The sequence below is a fragment of the Mustela lutreola genome, chromosome 7 (genome assembly GCF_030435805.1).
Source record: "Mustela lutreola isolate mMusLut2 chromosome 7, mMusLut2.pri, whole genome shotgun sequence".
NCBI lineage: Eukaryota > Metazoa > Chordata > Mammalia > Carnivora > Mustelidae > Mustela > Mustela lutreola.
This window is the reverse complement of record NC_081296.1, coordinates 102,172,038-102,194,104: the sequence shown is the minus strand read 5'-3', so window position 1 is coordinate 102,194,104 and position 22,067 is coordinate 102,172,038. Positions and strand designations below refer to the sequence as shown.

General features: G+C 37.1%; 1 protein-coding gene and 1 pseudogene across 1 annotated transcript in view; one reads left to right on the top strand and one right to left on the bottom strand.

The window, feature by feature from the left end:
• Positions 1-18,308, bottom strand: part of LOC131835423 (large ribosomal subunit protein uL24-like) — a 57,870-nt pseudogene extending 39,562 nt beyond the window's left edge.
• The window catches only part of MDGA2 (MAM domain containing glycosylphosphatidylinositol anchor 2), an 879,614-nt gene that overhangs the window by 428,115 nt on the left and 429,432 nt on the right, over positions 1-22,067 (top strand). The window lies entirely within an intron of this gene.

The following is a 22,067-nucleotide window of genomic DNA, read 5'->3' as shown; positions in this document are numbered from 1 at the left end:
CAAAAAAACAATAGAACAAATCAACGAAACTAGGAGATGGTTCTTTGAAAGAATTAATAAAATTGATAAACCCCTGGCCCGACTTATCAAAAAGAAAAGAGAAAGGACCCAAATAAATAAAATCATGAATGAAAGAGGAGAGATCACAACTAACACCAAAGAAATACAAACTATTATAAGAACATACTATGAGCAACTCTACGGCAATAAATTTGACAATCTGGAAGAAATGGATGCATTCCTAGAAACATATAAACTACCACAACTGAACCAGGAAGAAATAGAAAGCCTGAACAGACCCATAACCAGTAAGGAGATTGAAACAGTCATTAAAAATCTCCAAACAAACAAAAGCCCAGGGCCAGACGGCTTCCCGGGGGAATTCTACCAAACATTTAAAGAAGAACTAATTCCTATTCTCCTAAAACTGTTCCAAAAAATAGAAATGGAAGGAAAACTTCCAAACTCATTTTATGAGGCCAGCATCACCTTGATCCCAAAGCCAGACAAGGATCCCACCAAAAAAGAGAGCTATAGACCGATATCCTTGATGAACACAGATGCGAAAATACTCAACAAAATACTAGCCAATAGGATTCAACAGTACATTAAAAAGATTATTCACCACGACCAAGTGGGATTTATTCCAGGGCTGCAAGGTTGGTTCAACATCCGCAAATCAGTCAATGTGATACAACACATCAATAAAAGAAAGAACAAGAACCATATGATACTCTCAATAGATGCTGAAAAAGCATTTGACAAAGTATAACATCCCTTCCTGATCAAAACTCTTCAAAGTGTAGGGATAGAGGGCACATACCTCAATATCATCAAAGCCATCTATGAAAAACCCACCGCAAATATCATTCTCAATGGAGAAAAACTGAAAGCTTTTCCGCTAAGGTCAGGAACACGGCAGGGATGTCCATTATCACCACTGCTATTCAACATCGTACTAGAGGTCCTAGCCTCAGCAATCAGACAACAAAAGGAAATTAAAGGCATCCAAATCGGCAAAGAAGAAGTCAAATTATCACTCTTCGCAGATGATATGATACTATATGTGGAAAACCCAAAAGACTCCACTCCAAAACTGCTAGAACTTATACAGGAATTCAGTAAAGTGTCAGGATATAAAATCAATGCACAGAAATCAGTTGCATTTCTCTACACCAACAGCAAGACAGAAGAAAGAGATATTAAGGAGTCAATCCCATTTACAATTGCATCCAAAACCATAAGATACCTAGGAATAAACCTAACCAAAGAGACACAGAATCTATACTCAGAAAACTATAAAGTACTCATGAAAGAAATTGAGGAAGACACAAAGAAATGGAAAAATGTTCCATGCTCCTGGATTGGAAGAATAAATATTGTGAAAATGTCTATGCTACCTAAAGCAATCTACACATTTAATGCAATTCCTATCAAAGTACCATCCATCTTTTTCAAAGAAATGGAACAAATAATGCTAAAATTTATATGGAACCAGAAAAGACCTCGAATAGCCAAAGGGATATTGAAAAAGAAAGCCAACGTTGGTGGCATCACAATTCCGGACTTCAAGCTCTATTACAAAGCTGTCATCATCAAGACAGCATGGTGGGGCACCTGGGTGGCTCAGTGGGTTAAGCCGCTGCCTTCGGCTCGGGTCATGATCTCAGAATCCTGGGATCGAGTCCCGCATCGGGCTCTCTGCTCGGCAGGGAGCCTGCTTCCCTCTCTCTCTCTCTCTGCCTGCCTCTCCGTCTACTTGTGATCTCTCTCTGTCAAATAAATAAATAAAATCTTTAAAAAAAAAAAAAAAAAAAAAAAAAAAAAAGACAGCATGGTACTGGCACAAAAACAGACACATAGATCAATGGAACAGAATAGAGAGCCCAGAAATAGACCCTCAAATCTATGGTCAACTAATCTTCGACAAAGCACGAAAGAATGTCCAATGGAAAAAAGAAAAAAGACAGCCTTTTCAATAAATGGTGCTGGGAAAATTGGACAGCCACATGCAGAAAAATGAAATTGGACCATTTCCTTACACCACACACAAAAAGAGACTCAAAATGGATGAAGGATCTCAATGTACGAAAGGAATCCATCAAAATCCTTGAGGAGAACACGGGCAGCAACCTCTTCGACCTCTGCCGCAGCAACATCTTCCTAGGAACAACGCAAAAGGCAAGGGAAGCAAGGGAAAAAATGAACTATTGGGATTTCATCAAGATCAAAAGCTTTTGCACAGCAAAGGAAACAGTTAACAAAATCAAAAGACAACTGACAGAATGGGAGAAGATATTTGCAAACGACATATCAGATAAAGGACTAGTGTCCAGAATCTATAAAGAACTTAGCAAACTCAACACCCAAAGAACAAATAATCCAATCAAGAAATGGGCAGAAGACATGAACAGACATTTCTGCAAAGAAGACATCCAGATGGCGAACAGACACATGAAAAAGTGCTCCATATCACTCGGCATCAGGGAAATACAAATCAAAACCACAATGAGATATCACCTCACACCAGTCAGAATGGCTAAAATCAACAAATCAGGAAATGACAGATGCTGGCGAGGATGCGGAGAAAGGGGAACCCTCCTACACTGTTGGTGGGAATGCAAGCTGGTGCAGCCACTCTGGAAAACAGCATGGAGGTTCCTCAAAATGTTGAAAATAGAACTGCCCTATGACCCAGCAATTGCACTATTGGGTATTTACCCTAAAGATACAAATGTAGTGATCCAAAGGGACACATGCACCCGAATGTTTATAGCAGCAATGTCCACAATAGCCAAACTATGGAAAGAACCTAGATGTCCATCAACAGATGAATGGATCAAGAAGATGTGGTATATATACACAATGGAATACTATGCAGCCATCAAAAGAAATGAAATCTTGCCATTTGCAACAACATGGATGGAACTAGAGCGTATCATGCTTAGCGAAATAAGTCAAGCAGAGAAAGACAACTATCATATGATCTCCCTGATATGAGGAAGTGGTGATGCAACATGGAGGCTTAAGTGAGTAGAAGAAGAATAAATGAAACAAGATGGGATTGGGAGGGAGACAAACCATAAGTGACTCTTAATCTCACGAAACATACTGAGGGTTGCCGGGGGGAGGGGGTTTGGGAGAAGGGGGTGGGATTATGGACATTGGGGAGGGTATGTGATTTGGTGAGTGCTGTGAAGTGTGTAAACCTGGTGATTCACAGACCTGTACCCCTGGGGATAAAAATATATGTTTATAAAAAATAAAAAATTAAAAACTCTCAAAAAAAAAAAAAAAAAACAACTGAGGATGTAGTATAATTGTATATATGGAGAAAAAAAAAACCCTAAAGAATGTCTATTAAAATAGTGACTTTTTAGGCAGGTAATTAAACTAAGGGTGATCTGATTTGTCAAGAATTGAAGCCTATTTTCCCTAAGGAAGATACAATTTCTTTTTTTTTTTTATTAAAGATTTTATTTATTTGACAGACAAAGATCACAAGTAGGCAGAGAGGCAGGCAGAGGGGTGGGGCGGGGGGAAGCAGGCTCCCCTCTGAGCAGAAAGCCTGATGCAGGGCTTCATTCCAGGATCCTGAGATCATGACCTGAGCAGAAGGCAGAGGCTTTACCTACTGAGGCACCCAGTCGCCCCAAGAAGATACAATTTCAATATATTGCAAAGGTAGTAATAAAATAGCCATTTGACTTATTATGGCTCTTTTTGGTATGTGTTCCCTTGAAATGTTAAAAATTAACAAAAATTGTCCTCAATTAAATTTGTATGCCTGGTACCTTTTTAATATGAAAGAAGCCTTTTATGTTTCACATCAAATTGATCAAAGCATATTGCCTGCCTTTTTCTAAGCAAGCACATCTTTTTGAGAAGGCTGATTTTCTCATCCATACGACACTTTATAAATCATTTTATATAATGAAAGCGATTCACATTGGACATGTTGAGGTAGAAGCCTATTCTGAAATATTTATGATTAAAATAATGATACTTTTCCTTAACTCAGGATTACTAGCCCATAAAACTAATGCTGTATGACACAGCTTGTCTGTAATTTAACTGAGCACTTATCAGAGCCCTTTCCTCATAAATCTAGGCTTTCTTATGGCTGATAGTCCTCAGGATCACAGAAGATGCTTGTTTCCCCAAGCCAGTGTGACATTCATGTTAGGTTTTCACTAAAACTTTGAGTGATGGCAATAGTTAATAACACTCAAATATGTGGCAGATAATTCTTTGGTAGCATTCTGAGAGAAGTCCAGCCCTGCTGCATAGATGCTCATAATGGAATATTTGGCAAATAATAAACAGTTAATTGCAGAGCTAGTCAGATTAATTTACATAAAAATATGTGATATTCTTATTAATTTTGGACTTTCTACCTCTTAGCTCATCTTTTTATTAATTTAAAACCATTCTTCTAAATTATTCTGTATTATTTAGGGTCCCCTGGTCATATTTGGCTAAAAAACTTGTTGTCATTGTTGCTGTTTTGTTCAGGTTTTTTTTTTTCTTTTTGTTTTTACATCATTGTTTGTGGAGAAGTTACTGGAATACATTTCTTTTTTTTTTTTTTTTGTTTCTGAGCTTTCACTTTATTTTCTTCCTAAAACTGCTGAGCTTTAAAGTGTTTTCATAAAACCTCTTCTGTGAATAAAATACCCTTCTGGGAACACGGTGTTTCTACATTTATTTGGAGAGGTCTGTAGAGTAACTTAAACCACAAACATTTTAATTAATAAAGTTGATGCTTTTATTATTGCTGAATGGGTAACCCCCTTTTCTTGAGAGCCTTTATAAAGTTGAGTTTCTTAAACAGAGTGCACAATTCTCTCAGAATTACATGAGGCATTAATGAGGTCATTTATACTTTCTAATGCTTACCCAGGGAGTTGTAAAGAAAGGCAGCTGGATGCCTTATGGAAGGAGGTGGGCATTAAGTATCTACTAAGTGTGGGGCACTATTGTAGTTTGGCGATATAGCAGTGAACAAAATCTACCAAATCCTAGCCTTCATGGAGGTTATAGTTTCTAGGGGGAAATGGACAATAAACAGAAATGCATGTATTCTGATCTCTGGTACTGATTAATATCCCGAAGAAGATTAAACTAGGTAAGATGACTGAGAATAACAAACCACTATTTTCTTTTAATTTAAATTTTTTAAAATTTTTTATTAACATACAATGTATTATTAGCCCCAGGGGTATAGGTCTGTGAATCACCAGGTTTACACACTTCACAGCAGTCACCATAGCACATACCTTCTCCAATGTCCATAACCCTACCACCCTCTTCCTACCTCCTTCCCCTTGGCCACCCTCGGTTTGTTTGTGAGATTAAGAGTTTCTTATGGAACAAACCACTATTTTTATATAGGATGGTCAGGGAAGGCTACAGTGAAGAAAGCACTTTTAAGCAGAGTCTTGAGGAAAGAGGAAAGAGGAAAACAAAGGCAAAAGCCCTGAAACAAGAGGAATATGGATGTGTTTGAGGAGGGAGTTCAGAATGACTGCAGGGCAGTGACAATGGGGCCGTTGGAGATGAAGAAGGGTATATGGCCTGATGAAAAAGAATGGGGTGCCATCCTACTTGCATCCATTTTGGGAAGCTAGAGAAGGGTTTAAGCAGAAGCTAATACCTTGTGACTTATGTTTTAGCAGGATCAGTGTGGCAGCAATTTGGAGAATAGATTAGAGAGATTGAGAGTGGAAGCTGGGTGCTCTGTTCAGAGAGAAATGATGGTGACATCGGCAATGGGGTTCATGTTGGAGGTAGTGACAGAAAGTAGTAGATCAAATATACTGTGAGAGGTTTTTGTGGAGGATTGTATATGAGAGTGAGAGAAGAGCAGTCAAAGATGATTTAAGAATTTTAGTCTGAGTGGTAAGTGCCATACATACAGATAAGGAGTTTTGATTTACTAATTTTTTGACAGTAAACTTCAAGGGCATCTATATCCATTATCAACAGAGATACTTGCATAACAAATTTGAGTTTTCTAATACTTCTGTTTATAAAGTAATATTCTGTTACTCATTCCAGAAGATTATTTTGTCTTTTTTTTCCATTTCAGTCCAAGATTTTATTCTTAAAGATTTTTATTTTATTTTATTTTATTCTTAAAGATTTTTATTATTTATTTTAGAGAGAGAGAGAGCATGCAGGCAGGGGATGGGGCAGAGGGAGAGGGACAAGCAGACTCCCCACGGAGCTTGGAGCCCCACAAAGAGCTCAATCTCAGGACCCTGAGATCAGGACCTGAGCCGAAACCAGCAGTAGGAAGCTTCACCAGCTGTGCTCCCCCAGGCGTCCTCCCCCCCACAATTTCGCCTCCAGTTTTAATGACTGAGGAGAAATAGATAATTTTTACCTATAAAATCAGGTTTATAAGACCTACTCTTCATTCAGAATCATTTCTACTATGTTGTCTCAGGTGAGTTTGGAGGTAGAAAGAAGAGCTTACATTAGAGGTAAAGCCTAGGAGACCTGGGTGTGAAACCTACACAGTAAGTGTTGCAGATCCGTTGATCATGCCGGAAATTAGGTTTCTTAAATTTCCTTAATGTGACTTTATCAGGGAACTAAGGTGTTTTAGATCTAAGGATCTTACTTTATTGGATCAGACCCAGGGAGTAAGTGACTTCTTTCTTTGCAAAGCTCTCCTTTTTATGCACCAGGTTCTCTGGAATTCTGAATTCATAATAAGCGTGTCTAAATTAGATTTAGGTTGTGGGAAAGGGAAAGCTTGCCTTACTCTAGGGGAGGCAATAGCTATTTTTACAGGAACCTGAATCTTGTAAGGACTGCATTTTTAGGGTGTTTGCACGAGTTAGTTATATTAATAGGTAACTTGATAACAAATTTCTAAGAAGTGGGTCAGAGAGAAATATTAAATTGGTGCCCTGTAAGTTTTTCTAACAGCTTGGCTTATTTTGCAAGCAAAGTTGAAGAGTCCCTTTTCGTGGAGGCTGTCCTTTATATTTTATGGCCTGGCTGAGGAAAAAGTTTCTTGAAATACTAGCTTTTTTTTCCCCTTCCCTCCCTCTCTCCATTCCTCCCTCCTTTCTTCCCTTTCTTCCTCCCTTCCTTCCTTTCAGTATTACAGTTAACTTGTATTAACTATTTTTAAAACAGATAGGTTCCACTAATATGGAAAAAGTCACCATATCCCTTTATCCCCTTTCTGAAGTCCCTGAAGAGGCCCTTCATTCAATTTAACTCTCTCTGAGGGGTACTGTGAGATGCCAGCCATCATTGCATCATCAATCCTTACCCAGCAGCTTGGGCGGTATTTGAGAGGACGTCATTACCAAAGTCACTGCGTTTTTACAAACCTGTGGGGAAAAGCATACTGACTACTTAGCACTTCTCTATCCCGGAAAGAGCATGCCACTCTCAATCTCCTTCATCAGTATTATCTACTTATGACTTTTCTCAAGCACTCACTGCTTCTAAACCTTTCCTCCTACAGTTAACTGTATCCTTCAGCTTTGTTCTTTGGAACACCTTTCTCATAATAAACCATTGTCTCCCCACAATGGAATCTTCTCTTATGATCCTGTTTTCTCTGGCTACACCATTGATTCTCCACTGTTTTTTCTTGACCCTTGGACCCAGGCATTGGCAGTGACCAAGTCCTTGATTCCCAACGCCATTTCTAGGTCTTTAGATCTGGCTTCCTCAAGAGCCCCTGGAGCCAAGTAATGAAGCTCAGACTTGTTAGCTCTTCTTGGCATGAATCTAGACAAATAGGAAGCAAGACACAGGCGGTAATAAGACAGATTAAATTTCTCTTAGTTTTTCCCCTTAAAGAACTGCAGTGAAAGTCTGTTTCCTCTTTGCAGATCTTCCAGATCATCCTCCATGCAGAAAAACGGCACATCCCGAGCAACAAATCCTTTGCATTACTTCCTGTCTCTCCTTGCCTCAGCTACCCCTCTCCCCTTTCCCCCTCATCTTCATTTCACTGGACTTGAATCTCGAAAAGAAACTGTCAACACCCAAATCCCTATCTAAGGCTCTGATCTTTGAAGAACCAGGTCAAGATAGATGGTATTATTCACCTACATTGAGCAAAGATTGTGGAGAAGAGAAAGGACCATAAAGTCCATTTCTGCTTAGACTCTTGGAACTGCTGTCGTTCAACTATTCTTTCCCTAAGTAGTTCGTAAAACAAACAAACAAAAAACAAAAATTTCTCTTTCAGAAGACGTAGAAACCTTGCCCCCAGCCTCCCGGATTATTCTGAGAATTTTCTTATTTTTAATTTCTCCCTAGTCAGACTTATAATACAAATGATCAATGTGTCATACATGAAGACCTTGAGTGAATCGAAGGATGGTGAGATTTCACTAATAGTCATTTTGGCATGTCATAGTATGTAATAACACAAAAATTATTCTGTGGCTATTATATATACACGTGAGACTTATATCATTATCTTCTTTTAATTTCCCTCTTAAATCTTGTTAACTTTGGAAAGTAAGTGGTTGGAAAGACAGTACTATAGGTGGTTCTCAAACCTTTTCTCTTTTAGGTATTTAATAAAAAGCGTGCAGTCTTAAAATCAATAAGATAAAGATTTGGATCATTTCAGGATACTCTGTAATTATATAATTAGATATTATAATTACATGTTCAAATGGTTACACATATGAACACTGATTTCTTAAAGACAATTACGCTAACTATGTAAATATACAGTCATCGACTAGAGTGATAAAATCAAATAAATACTTCCATCAAAATGTTAAGGAAAAATGAAAACATGTAGCTTTTGAAAAAACCTTTCAGTGGACTTTTCTTATTTATTAGAAGTTTGATTTGAGTTGCATTCATTTTTCAGTGAGCCTTTTAACAAGATTGCAGTAAAACTGAAATTGTGAATGTGTAAATGTATTAGAAGAGGCAAAAATCTTTTTCATGAATGTAATGGTAGTATCTTGGAATGTATGTCATTTTCTGTTACCGGATAAGTTCAACATACATTTTTCTCCTTTTGGATTTGTATCTTTACCATGTACTATTGCCAGAATAACAATATTCTATTCCTACTGGCATCATGGCTTCAGGCAGAGTACCAATGTACCAATTAACATTGGTAGATGTACATTTGTACCTTTAAATAACGAGATCTTAGGTATTTCTAATTTTATATACTTAATACATTATATGAAAACCATCTAAACCATAATTGATAGTTGATAAATGGTGTCTGTAATTGATCTCATGTTATTTTCTATATTTTCACTATTATACTAGAGGATCTATAATTGTAGTTTTATACATATGCATATATGTGTGCCTATATATGTGTATATATGACATGAAATATAAATACATATGTTTATATTGAATATGTTTATACCATGTATTATTGCAGCAATACTTACTAATTATGGGGAGGCTGGTTATTGTATCTCTGTCACTTACTATATGAATTTAGTTTTGTATCTAGATGTATAAAATGAATTAAAAATGTACAAATGAAGTTAATAAAAATAAAAGATATTGAAATAAGATATTTTATAGTGCCATGTGTGCTGGTTTTAATTTGAACTGGCAAGGTAGGAGAAAAGAAAACATTTTAGGGGTTATCCTTAACAACTCAGGAGACCATAGGCTGAACTAGTTTCATCTGCATCACCTATTTTCCTAAAGGACCTGAATTCAAAGTTTGTGCTACAGGTGACATTCTGTGGAAGTAGGGACTCTATTTCATGACTTCAGGAAGGTTCGAGCTCTCCCTGACCCTCAGGGTGGAAGTGAAATGTTCTCAGAGATTTCTCAATGTGAGTCTGAATTAAAAGTCATGTATGCTGTTAGGTCAGTACTCTGTCTTTTAGGTAAGGAACACTGCATCATTTCTAAATAGACTTTTAAAAAAATAGAGTTTTCTGGTGCTTTGCACCACATTTTGTAGAACAGCTTCTTGTTTTGATGATCAGCGGTCCTTCATGTGTTTTCTTCACCTACCATGATTCTGTAATGTCTCCCCTCACACCCAACACCCACGTACTCTCCTATCACATATCACACTGACGGTATTCAAACCCTGACATAAATTTAACAGAGTGGCGAGTGAGGCCTGAAAGTGTGAAGGCTGCCTTTATGTCTTTAAAATTAAGGACAGTATACTGATGGGAATTAAATATATTTCCTCACATTTACTGGCTTGAAAACTAAATTTTTTGGGGAGAGGGGTGAACAAACCTTCATTGTAGGCATTGTATTTTTGACCTACGTCGTGCCATATTAACTTTGTCTTGAGTATTCTATTTCCGTTTTACCTAAAATACAGTTTAGCTTTTCATGTGCAGCTGATTCCAGATATTGTGAAATAAATCTTCATTTATGTCAGGATATGACTAAGCATTCCTGAGTTTTTTTTGTGTAGATATTGGTGTTGACTTTATATGGGTAAATGAACTTGTAACATGATTTACTATCAAACAGCAAACATTTATTTTTAAACTTCCTAAAATAATTTATGGAAATGCCAATACAATGATACTTTAAACACTGATGGTGGAGCTCTTTTATAATAGTGCTTACCTTCCCTTGAAGACACACCAAAGTCTTCATGAATCATGCAGAGTAGCTTCTGTACATTCCATGCAGCCCCCAGGACGGTTTCTGTTTAGCAGAATGTGACTTCTGACTGCTTATGCTCTGTTGCAGATGCCACCTTCCCCTTCAGTTACCAGCACCCGCCTATTCTCCTTCACTGCCCTCTCACTCATTAAAACTAGAGGATTGGAGACATCATTTAAGCTTGCAAATGGATAATACTTGGGCAGCCAAGAGTTTGTGTCAATATATTAATTCCCCTGGGTACTTAGATTCTATGGTGCTTATTAGGTCTATGAAATGTTGACATCTCTAGCAGATGCTACCCAGGTAATACTAAGGAGAAGAGAATTCATCTGATGGATAGAGAGGCCCCTGAGGAGATGTAGTGCTGCCATCGTACTTTAATCCACTAGGCCTGACTCAGACTGTGAACCTGATCGAGGGCAGGTGACAGTGAGAAGAGGGGTGCATCAGCCAGGGTTCAGTTCCAGGTAACAGATTCTGTTCTAGCTAGTTGAAGCATAAATGAATTAATCTAGATATTTAAGTCCTTTCAAAACTAATTATAAGGGTTGCAGGTGAAGGCCATTAAGCTGGACCTGTAGGAATGAATTGTAGAATAACACCATGGCATCTGTCCACCAACAGCCCTGCTTCCTCTGTGGGAATCACAGTGTAGCTCTCCCAGCCATTAGCTTCAAGAGACACATACCTTAGTTATGATCAAGGGATTGAGCTATCTACTCTGGAACTATTGACTGTTTCATAGCCATGTCTACTGTGATTCACACCTGCAAAAATTGATTCTTTTGTGAGAGTGCTCTCTTCCCACTTAATTTGGTTTTCACAGTTTTCTATTGATAAAGCCCCAAATCTGTCCACAACCTTAGTGCAAGAGAATCTGTTTAGCTTTCTGTCCTCTGAAATCTAAGGACACATCCTTGTCAAAAGTTGGAAGAGGTGGTAGGAGACCAGTGAACTGTATCCCGTGGTCATATGGGACAGTCATATGGGGCAGTTTCCCACCCACCTATTCCCATACTCATTTGATTTTTATTATATTTGGATGAAAGTCAAAATATCTAAATTTCTATTGAAGACCTACCTTGAAGCTATTAAAATGTTGATGATTATATCCTATCAATTCCCTGTTATTTATGGAAACCACTCTGTTTTAGGACAGGCTTCTCTGTAGACCTTTCTCTTTTAACTTTAAAATTTTTAATCTTTCCCCTTCTTTGTACGGCAAGAAGATTCAAGTTCCTTTTCTTATTTCTTTTCATGTCCCAGGAACATTCAGTCCCCCAAATCCAGGTAATACCATGCAGGGTGATTTTCTGCTTTGTTCTTCATCTCCATTTCAATTAGGAAATGTATTCTGGTAGAAATATAAATATGTACAGAAAATGTTACAGTGGGTCGGTAAAGCACACATAATGTGTGCTCTCTTTGCTAAGAATTAGAACAACTGTCTAGTTTCACATGTTCTTGGAGAAAAGTTTCTCAATTTGACTGAACTAAAGCCACCGGAGCTGTTTTCTATTCATACATCAGAGTCAGACTAAAAACAGACTCTGCCTTCAGAAAGAGGGGAACCCCTGTCATAGGCCCTCCCAAGTATTAGCTGGGGGATCTTGGGCAAATCGTTTTACTGTGTTCACTGTAAGTTTTCTCATCTGATATAGTTGGAAGGATTAAATGAGATACCTTAATAAAGCATTTGGCAGAGTAAGCCCTTAAGAGATATTAGTTATTTTTAGTAGAAATAAAGAGTCATCCAGATGCTTGTTAAGATCCTGGGACTACCGTTTACTAATTGGATGGTCTTAGGAAAGTTAGTTAACATTTTTGAATCTCAGTTATCTGAATATTGAGGATAACTGTATTTACATGTAGTGTTGTTAGAAAGACAGTAATGCAGAAGTGCCTACTTATGGAACCCAAGGCAATATTACCTTCCATTTCTTCCCTTTCTAATCTTTATTCAAAATCGAAACAAATTAAATTTAAATTCTTGCGATATTTAACCCCAACAATAATCTAGAGGGCTAAAATGTTTCAGATGCGTACAAGATTAACTGACCTGTGAATCCTGCAGTTAGGCCCTTGCATGAACATTTACAACAGTCCCTTCTCATAGGCATTATTTTTGATGCCTTGGTTTAGTTCTATGTGCCTTTTTGTTGATAACTTTCAACCACCTAGCTGTTGATTGAGTTTAAGTTCCAAATAGGAACCTATGAGTAAAAGACATTCACACCTCTGAATGTTGCAAGGTATCCATAAAATGTGTTCTTGTTTTTGTTCTTGTGTTTTCTGGAAGTTCCTCAAATATTTTAGGGAAAAAGTGTGAGGTAAGATTTTTCCCTAAAATTGAAAATGTACTCATAGGAATTGGAGGTGTTAATTTCTCTTTCCAGTTCCAGGTGCCTAGAAAAATGCAGAAGGACAGATAATTCACTCGAAAATATTTTCTTGAGCCGATTAAATGTAACTTTTTGGGGTATTTTAGATGAATTATTAGAAAACATGAAATCGAATCACATTGAATTTCTTATTTGGCAGATCTGGCTGAATTTATCTGTTAGGAGAATCTAGGATACCATCGTTACAAACATCGTGTCAAGTCTATATGCCAAAGATATTTTCATTTTTCTTTAAGTGTGTGGGTGTTTTTTTTAAGTTTTTTTTTTTAAATTTTTTATTTTTTATAAACATATATTTTTATCCCCAGGGGTACAGGTCTGTGAATCACCAGGTTTACACACTTCACAGCACTCACCAAAGCACATACCCTCCCCAATGTCCATAATCCCACCCCCTTCTCCCAAACCCCCTCCCCCCAGCAACCCTCAGTTTGTTAAATGGCAAAGTTCACTTGGTTATCTTATGAATAAATTTAGCTACTGCTTCAGTAGAGCGCTATCTTGGAGAGAGTAGAACAGAGCAATTTATTTTTTATTACACTTTGAATACTCTGCAGTGTCTGTAATACTGTTAATTTAGATTATATTTTATTATAAAAAATCATTAGGGAAATTACTGCTTCCCTTTCAATAAGACTGAGGATGATAGTGAAAAAATTTCTCATAAGAAGCCCATAAGGAAGAAAGTGGGAAGCTATTCAGTGGCAACAATTTAAAATAATCCTTAATTAGAAAATTTATGGTAAAATAAATATTGATTATTAAGTATAAATGAGCTAAATTTAAATCAGAGAACACTTTTAAAGTCCTAGAAGAAACAGAAAAACTTAACTACCTTAACTATTCACTTACTATAAAAAGCAAGTGTATTTGGAATATACTGTATGTCATTACAGCATCTCCCCTTCATAAAAATGATGCATGGATGATTAAGTTATAAAGGCGCAGTTTAATGATTTTCTTATTTTTTTAACTGATATTCTATTCTTTCTCTCACAAGTTGTCACTCAGATCTTTTCTATGCTTTAAATATGGCATTCCCAATGCATGCAGTTTATTTATTTGAATACTTCTAGTTGTTTCTTCAAGGTTATTACTTTCATTATTTCACATTTGAAAGACAGATATTTTATTTATAGAGTCTGCATATGTTACAGATGGATTTCTTATATTTTGCTTAATTTATTTTTTTTTCATGGCAAAATGTCTTTGGCTGCTAATTGCTGAATGCAGAAATAATAGCTTAAGTAAGATAAGCATCAGTTCTGTCTAGAAGCTAAATCTAGATGTTGAGAATACTGAGATGGTAGGATGGTGTCAGGGTCTCATAGGGACCCATCCTTCACCCATGACTTCTCTCTGGGTGGTGGCCACCTATGAATCCCCAGCTACCATATTGGAATCTGAAGAAAGATGGAAGAAAAGGAGAAAAAAAAATGGGCCTATGTTCTGTACTTTTAAGGAACTTTTTTAGAAGGCCCACACAACACTTCTGCCACAAGGCATATAAGTATATGGAAGGACTTAACCTAGCAGACCTGAGAACACCATCCTCAGAAAGACATGCTTGCAAGGTTGGACCTTGCTTGGCATCTGGGAACTAGGATTTCCAGAAGGGTGCCACCATTCTCTGATTAGAGAGGCTTACTGTGCCTAAATTGTTATCCAAATCGTATGATGAATGCTCAACACCTGCTTTACTTTCAGAGTCTATATTTTGTCCTATGCTAGGCAGAGGTGCCTGGGTGAACTTCAGGAAAAACTGAGGCTCTAATGAACTTGTGGTAGACATTTCACATGTGTTGTCATAATTTAATCCTGGGGCAATTAAGTGCCTCCTGTGTGACTCCATGGAGAGCGGACTCTTAGAAGCTTGTGCCTGTTTTTCTCTAAGCTTTTCCCCTTCTATCTTTCCCCTTTGTTAATTTTGCTTTGTATCCTTTTACTGCAAGGTATCATAATCATGACTGTGACCGTGTAATGAGTCTTGCAAGTCCCCTTTGAATCATCGAGGCTCATTGTGGTCTTGGGGACCCCAGACAAAATGAGAATTCAGTAAGTGATTATTTTGCAGTTTCTCCAGGTATAAACCATATTTTAAAGACTATCACAGATCTGGTATTTTTGAACTAAAGTTAATAATATGATTTTGTGTGTGTGTTTTTTTTTTTTAAAGATTTAATTTATTTGACAGAGAGAGATCACAAGTAGGCAGAGAGGCAGGCAGAGAGAGAGAGGGAAGCAGGCTCCCTGCTGAGCAGAGAGCCTGATGTGGGGCTCGATCCCAGGACCCTGAGATCACGACCTGAGCTGAAGGCAGAGGCTTAACCCACTGAGCCACCCAAGTGCCCCATGATTTTGTGTTTTTATTCACATTCTCTTTTCATCAAGGTAACTACAAAGTTTGGGTCTGAATGACTGGAAAGAGGAACTTGCTATTCACTGAAGTGGGAAAGGCTGGGAGGGCTGGTTTGGAGGGGAGAGCGAGAGCTCATTTTCCATATATTACAGTGTCGATGGAGGATAGATGGTGGGGCCAGGAGACTGCCCTGAGCTACTAACACAAGCTTAGGAGTTAGCATCATGTACATGATACTTAAAGTATTGGAGAAGATGGCCCAGAAATGAGTACAAATAGAAAAAGACCATGTTTTAAGGCACGCAGCAATTCAGTGGTCAGGAACATGAGTAGGAACTGCTGGAAAAGCCCAAGAAGGAGTGGCCAGGGAGGAAGCAGCTAAACAAATCTCTTTCCATCCACCTTGTGGAGAACTTGGAGAATATCTTATATTCTTTCCTATTTTTCTACAGCTTGTATGGCATGTCATAATCTTTAAAAATTTGGATGATGGTAAAAAATGAAGTCAAAACTTTACATTTCAATCATATTTGAGTATATATAGCAAAGTGTTCAATATTATACCAGCTGTATATACTGCTGGTCCACTTTGTAGTCTCTGTGTATTCTATGAGACTGACGCGCTACCTACTGCGCTAACGAGGCACCTTGTAGTCTCTGTGTATTCTAAAACGTGGGGGTGGTTTTATGATAAACTGTTTCATAACTCATGTCATCTGTTTTTTTTGTTGTTGTTTAATTTTTTTTTTAATTTTTTTTTTTATAAACATATATTTTTTATAAACATATATTTTTATCCCCAGGTCTGTGAATCACCAGGTTTACACACTTCACAGCACTCACCAAATCACATACCCTCCCCAATGTCCACAATCCCACCCCCTTCTCCCCAACCCCCTCCCCCCGGCAACCCTCAGTTTGTTTTGTGAGATTAAGAGTCACTTATGGTTTGTCTCCCTCCCAATCCCATTAATTTTTATGTGGTTTTGCTCCAATATTGCTGGTTTTCTTAAAAAAATTTATCTTTATAAATTCTACTTTTTCATCTCTCATAGTTGATTTTTGTCCTGTTTAATATCACTAATTGCTTATTCAATAACAGCTCAAACACTAATTTGACACTAAAAAGGTATCATTTAATATCTTCCTCTAACTTCAGCCACCCATGTTCTAAAGAAAATCCTATGCTTATAAAGAGTAATGGGCAAAAATATTTAGATGAATTGATATAAATTCATTAAAATTACAGAATTTAAATAAAAATCCTTTTGTGATATTTCAAACTGAAAGTGGATGAGTAAACTCAACTTATATTTGAGTATATAATAAAAAATCAACATCTGAAACTTACTACACTGTTAAGTGCATTGTTGAGCGGGATTTTGTCTAATTTAAGTTTGCCTTGTCAGCAGAATTGGAGTGCTTGGGAATTCATTTAAGCAACAGCAATTTTGTTAATGTCTGTTTTGTCCCAGGCTCTGTGCTTTGGGCTGGAGACATCAACATCAAGAACAATGGTTTACAGTTTGTTAAAGGCAAAAGAATTGTATCTTAGATCTGGTTTTTTGGAAGCAGGGTTTAAGATAAGCCTTTCCTTGCAAGTGATTTATTAAGGAAATGGTCTTATGGCTAACTGCTAATGGGGCAAGAAAGCTGGAAGGGAAAAGGAAAAAGGAGGGCAGAGGTGTGATTTTAGGAGATTAGGCTTGGCTGGATCCTGCCAAGGAACTCTGGAGGGCAAAATGTGCTCCTGAATCCATCTTAACTGGAGATGGGTGTGCTGGGCTTTCATATCTGCTCTTTTGTTTCATTGCTTAGAGCCACGGGGTGAAGGTAAACTCTGAAGTATTTCTAAGACTCTAAGAGCAGAGTGGCTTCATAGCCCGAGGACCTTCTTGAATTAAAACCAGAGAATCCTAGAGAGGCCCAGATAGGAGCATAAAGGGGCTCTGAGAGCATCAGGCATAAATATCTAATTTCTTAGCTTGTGATGAGTACTTTTGTAGAGGGGATTGCAAGGTGCTATGGCCACAGACAACAGTTATAATAGAGCTTTATGGGAGAGGGAAGGCTCTCTAATAAAATGATTTTTGGATAATCAGAGGGAGTTAATGAAATTAATAAGAACAGGGCAAAGAACTCTTAGGTCAAAAGGAGCCCAGGGTACCAAGGCACAGAGTCACGTGGTCCCAGAAGAGCTGAAGCTATAAAATGTGGGGAAAACATTTACCTATGTTTTAGAGCCTGTCATGGGATTAAAATCAGATGATGGAATATAAAAGCATTTTGTGATTATTATTTTTTTTTTTAGTTTTTACTTTTAAGTAATGTGTACACCCAACATAGGGCTCAAACTATGACCCCAAGATAAAGAGTCACCTGCTCTACCAACTGAGTCAGTCAGGTGCCCCCGTAAATTTTAAAGAAGTAAAATTTTGGAGTGTGTGGTTAATGTTTGGTTATGCTACAAAATAAAACCCTTCCGTGAAGCAGTCTACATTAATCCCCAGCTGTCTGTATTTATAAGTATGTATTTGTTTGCACCAAGACATACTATGCTCTCTATCACCCTTGGTTTGAAATGATGCTTCTAGGCTCTATTGTGGTCTCCTAACTATGTTTCGGGAACCTGGCATTGTCAAGGGTTAGCACTGCATTTATTCAGTTTCTCTCACAGTTTAGTCACCTAGGAGTAAGTTGTTGAAGGTGTAAGTCCAAAGAAAAGCCACAGCCAAAAAGAGTATTAGAAAATCTAACTTTTCCCTGCTTTAAGGCATACCTAGTTTTTAGAAACCCCCATGTCTTCATCCGTGGCTTTCCCTCCATGCCCAGTGTGTTTACCATGTTTACCTCCCCACCATCCTATTCTCTGTGGGGGAGAAGATCCCTCATTGATGTTCAGACTCACCTTTCCTTATTGCTTCTCTGAGCATGTTTGCGATACTTACACTGAGAAATTCTTTCTTATCTCACTCTGGATAGATATCAGTAACTCTAATGTATAGAAATCTTGTAAAAATGTCTATTATGTTGTTATTAGCAATAGTAGTAGTAGTCATGTTGGTAGTAGTAGTGATCTCCAGTATTCTGAACATACAGAAAAATGTGATGTTTTATGCATAGAGTATAGGGGTTTTCAGGTTATATTTTTGTTGCTTTGTCAGACAATTGTGGTTCTTTTTACAAAATTGAATTTAGAAGCAAGTGTGCCATTTTGCTCTAATTTATAGTAGATGGATATGACTTATTAAAAATTGAACCTGTATGATCTGGAGTCTGTGCCTCTCAGAATTCTATTTATTATATTTAGTAATTTAAAGAGGACTGTTTCCTCTGTAATTTTCCCTGATATTAATGCGAGATAAGAGGATAACCTTTATTTTCAAAACTGTAATGAACACTGTCTGCTCATACTCACCTACCATAGATATATCCCTTTAGGGATATAGCCCTTTAGGCTGATACCCTATAGCTAGTTGTTTAGCTCCCAAAGCATGTCACCAATAATTATAGAAGATCAGATTATCTTTTTTCTTTAGAGTTTTTTTTTTTTCTTTTTGAGATTTACTTATTTATTTGAGAGGAAGAGAGAGAGAGACGGAGGGAGAAGCAGACACCCTGCTGAGCAGAGAGCCCAATGTGGAACTTGATCCTAGGGCCCTGAGATTATGACCTGAGCTGAAGGCAGATTCTTAACCAACTGAGCCACCCAGGGGCCCCTAGATGATCTTTATCTTACTTTTTCTTTGACTTTCTTTTATTGATGAGGGATCATCTGTCAGAATACAAATAAGGCTGGGACAAAGCTCAGAACTCTACAGATTGACTTACGTATAAATGCCCTAACTCATTGACAGCTGAGAGAAAATAGCTTCAGTTCACAAATCCTCATTCACTAGACATTAATTAAAGGGGGTGGGGGCTAAAATTCTTAGCATTGTCAGGACTAAGTCCTTATTGAGTTCATAACATCTATGTAATATACTTTTTAAAGTTTATACAGGTCTATCTTCAACCTATGTTTCAGGTTCTTAACATTTTCTTGAGTTATCTCAGTTCACACTGATTTAAGACTACATAAAAACAATGATGTTTCAGAAATAGCATTCTATGGAAAAACAAAGTAGAAAATTCTTTGTTGGGAGTTGGATAACCCTAAGCTAACTGTTATGTTCTACAACCTGAGAGGATCCCCATATTGTTTGTTCAGATTAGGTAGACATTCCCTAAATTGTAGTAACTTTCTTTTTCTATTCATTTTTTTTTTACAGAAACAATTGTGTAATATTATTGTAACAGGATTTAAATACCATCATACTTAATAATGCAACATATCTGAAAATTAGACATGTTTTATTCCCACCGTGGCAGCAGCAGTAGTCTCAAATATTCTTTCTCTTTTCCAGAGTTATTGAATCATCAGATTTTTTAGCAGAGCCTTGGGAGAGAGGTGCTGTGTGAAGTAGAGTACACATTTCCCAGCCTTTCCTATAGCTTGGGTTAGGATATATCTATACGATATTAGCAGAAGTGTCATTAGGCAGCATCCTAGAAACTTTTGTAAAAGAGAGCTAGCAGGCACTTCTTGTCCTTTTCTTCCTTCCTTCTGCTGGGAATGGGATGTGAAAACTCTATCTATAGGTATGATTTTGGACCTTGAGCTCAAGCAGCACATGGGAGGGAGGGTTTCTAAAGAGTCTGAGTCCCAGAGAGAGCTATTAAATCTGCACCGGCCTGCCTCATTCCAGATTTCTTTTACATGATAGAATTTAACTTCTGTCGTATATAAATCACTGTTAATTGGTCAGTCTTATGGCTGAACCTAATCCTCACCATCATACCCACCAACTTTTCAAGTTCAAACTCAAGTTCCATATTTTCATTCAACATATGTGTATTAGTGGTAGTACTATAGTACTAGTACTAATCTGTATAGATTATCTATTGAACTAATTGCTGAGCATGCAGAGTTGAATTATCCAGAAAGTCTTCCTGTGGTACTTCCTATTTTATTGTTTCTCTAGTGACTTTCGGTCCATTTGTGCTAGGCTAGCTCATGAGAATCTCTGGGAGAAAAAACTAAAAATGAAAATGAATTCATTCTACTTGTATGGCTTAACAAGCAGTAGGTTAGAGTAGAGTTCAGCAACCTACATTAAATTAAAATAAATTAGATGAATCCTTGTTTTATTTATTATTTATCTATTAATGCATTCATTCCTTAATATAGAAGGTACTTATAGTTTATATTTTCCTCTATGTACTCTGTTCACTGCATTCACAGATTTTACTGTGAGATGATTTCTGTTCATTGACTTCTAGATTGCTAGCAATTTTCCTTTTAATTTTCTCTTTGACAATGACGAGATTTCCATGTAGTAGTCATTTTTGATAACTTATTTATAACTATACTCAATTAAGACTAAAGATGTCGCCTGCACTCTTTGCTTTTTTAATTAAGATTTTTTTCAGCTTCCAACTACATGATCAATTTTTGTAAATATTTAATGGATTCTATGTATGAAAGATTTTTTGATATTTTATTAGTTATATCATACATGTTGATTATATTTTTCAGTTCTTCCTTGTCTTTGTTATTTTTTACGTTAATAGAAAAAATTGTATCATCTAGAACTGTCTCGTTTTCAGAGAGTTGTATTGGAATTTCCCACTGCCCACTCCCTATTTCTCAAATTCCACTTCTAATTTTGTTTGTATTACATCTTTAGCTACTCTTTACTGTGTATCAATGAATGACAACAAACTTTTTAAAGTTTTTCCTTTTTTTTTTTTTTAAGATTTTATCTATTTATTGGAAAGAGAGAGCACAAGCAGTGAGGGGAAGGACAGAAGGAGAGGAAGGGACCCTGAGGCGGGGCTGGATCCCAGGACTCTGGGATCATGACCTGAGCCAAAGGCAGACACTTACATAACTGAGGCATCCAGGCACCCTAAAGATTTTATTCATTTGAGAGAGAGAGTGAGAAAGAGAGCACAAGTCGGGGGACAGAGGGAGAAGGAGAAGCAGACTCCTGACCAAACAGGGAGCCGGATGTGGTGCTTGATCCCAGGACCCTGGGATTATGACCTGAGCTGAAGGCAGATGCTTAACCAGTTGATCCACCCAGGTGCCCCATGACAATATATTCTTGCCACCAGTTATGACTTTTAATGTTATAGAAGGTAATCACCTTCCTTTCCAGTTAGTGCTTTAAAGTGTTAATTTGTTCTTATTAATTTAATCTTATAGTATATATTGTCACTCTTGATTGACTGGTTGATTGATTGATTTTAGTTTACATATTCTTGTTACCACTTTCCATGACCATGCCCTTCTTTTACAGTCTTGGTTTCCACAGTCTTGATTATCAATCTTTTATGGTCAGTTTATCTGCATGTATACACACACACACACACACACATCATATATCCATATATATATGATACATATTATGCTATATATACACACAGAAACTTTGATATATAGCATAGTATATATCATATATATATGGATATATGATGTGTGTGTATGTGTATGTGTGTGTGTGTATACTGATACATATATATCATATAAACTTGTTACCTTTAAATCTAGTCTAACAGATCCTTTTAATGGATAAATTCAGTCTGTTCATATTTAGTCTATGACTGATGCAATTTTTTCTGTCTTACCCTATGTTTTTTATTTACTT